This window comes from Micropterus dolomieu, unplaced genomic scaffold (assembly GCF_021292245.1).
Source record: "Micropterus dolomieu isolate WLL.071019.BEF.003 ecotype Adirondacks unplaced genomic scaffold, ASM2129224v1 contig_8953, whole genome shotgun sequence".
Taxonomy (NCBI): Eukaryota; Metazoa; Chordata; class Actinopteri; order Centrarchiformes; family Centrarchidae; genus Micropterus; species Micropterus dolomieu.
The window spans coordinates 633-2530 of NW_025737939.1; the positions used below are offsets into that span (position 1 = coordinate 633).

Below are 1898 nucleotides of genomic sequence, written 5' to 3' on the forward strand. Positions count from 1 at the left end.
CAGAATCAGCTTTATTGCCACGTATGTGCACACATACGAGGAATTTGACTCAGGATTGTACATTGCTCATGATGTGCTTATTCATACAAAAATACCATAACACAAAAATAAAATAATAATAAAATAAAATCGGACACAAAGTACAGTAGACAACACTAATATACACACTATGAACAAAACAATACAGACATATTGACAAATAGTGCAGTGATCAGAGTGCAAAGGATGCAAGAGTAAATTATTATTCTCATTATGTACATGTTGAAGGTGGATATGATAGACAGGTAGACATACACATACATGTACACAGTGTGATGGAGCATAGTGCAAAGAATGCTGGAATAAATAAATAAGACCTATGACCTTATGACCTGAGGTAGGTGTATTGGTATACAATATATACAATATGACATAGTATGAACAGCACTGAAATAGAGAATGGTGAATAAATAAATAATAAGTGGAAACCAGTAAACAGGTGCTGATTAGAGAGTTACTGGGTTATTACACAGGAATTGTTCCTGACACTGTGAGTCAGAAATCAGCTGTTCATCAGAGTGATGGCTTGTGGGAAGAAACTGCTTCTGAGTCTGTTGGTTTTGGCGTACAGGGCTCTGTAGCGCCTACCAGAGGGGAGGAGCTGGAACAGGTTGTGTCCAGGGTGAGATGGATCTGCAGTAATAAATAATAATAATAATAATAATAATAATAAATTTTATTTATAATGCACTTTACATTTCAGGGAAATCTCAAAGTGCTACAACAACAAGGGGTTAAAAACAGTTCCAGAAAATAACAATCGCAATAAAACACCGTAACAAAAAATTTAAAACCATGACTGTTAAAAGGCCTTTTGAAATAAAAAAGTCTTTAGGCCCTTCTTAAAAACCTCCAGATTTTTTGGGGCCCTTAGGGGCTCTGGGAGGGCATTCCAGAGCCATGGGGCGACTGCCTGGAAGGCCCTGTCTCCCATGGTGGAGAGTTTAGTCCTTGGTTGGTGCAGGCAGTGGGTAGAGGTGGAGGAGCGGAGGTTTCTTAAGGTGGTGAGTGGGGTGAGGAGTTCACTGAGGTAGGCAGGGGCAGTTCCATGTATGCACTGGTGGGTAAGGAGACAGATTTTATATTGAATTCTGTATTGAATGGGCAGCCAGTGGAGGGATTTCAGGACTGGAGTGATATGGTCATATTTGCGCCTCCTCGTCAGGACCCGGGCGGCGCAGTTCTGAATATGCTGGAGCTTTTGCAGTCTCCTGCCAGGGATCCCGACGAGGAGGGCATTACAGTAGTCCAACCTGGAGGAGATAAAGGCATGGATCAACTTCTCAGCATCTAGTTGTGAGAGGGAGGGGCGGAGTTTGGCGATGTTTTTGAGGTGGAGGAAGGAGCCCGCGTTTCCGATTGATGGCAAAGCGACCCTCAGACAGGCGTAGCCCCGGGAGGAACCCGGGGCCGCAAGGTGCGTTCGAAGTGTCGATGATCAATGTGTCCTGCAATTCACATTAGTTCTCGCAGCTAGCTGCGTTCTTCATCGACGCACGAGCCGAGTGATCCACCGCTAAGAGTTGTCAAGGGAGGGAGGGAGAAACATCGCCAAACTCCGCCCCTCCCTCTCACAACTAGACAGCACATTCTACCGTTGTGTTAGACCTCTCCAAATGATTTTTCCCCTCCTCATGCTTTTGTAAAAACAGCTACAAATCCAATAAACTTCTCATCTTGGAATGTGCTTGTTGTCTCAGTCTGAAAGTGCTTAGATGCTCAGTCAGAATCAGAATGCTTTAATGTCATCGAACATAACTCAGCAAGATTTAAGTGCACCTCAATGTACAATAAAATGTTTAAAAAAATAGAAATTCACACATACTGGTAAAAACAGTACTCAGCTGTGATGGTGCTGG

At 43.2% G+C, this 1898-nt stretch overlaps 1 non-coding gene across 1 annotated transcript; it reads right to left on the reverse strand.

Annotated features, from left to right (window-relative positions):
- Window positions 1–1410: 1410 nt before the first annotated feature.
- Window positions 1411–1564, reverse strand: LOC123965250. Its single transcript, XR_006823660.1, has one exon. It is a non-coding gene; the product is annotated as a 5.8S ribosomal RNA (ribosomal RNA).
- Window positions 1565–1898: the final 334 nt, after the last annotated feature.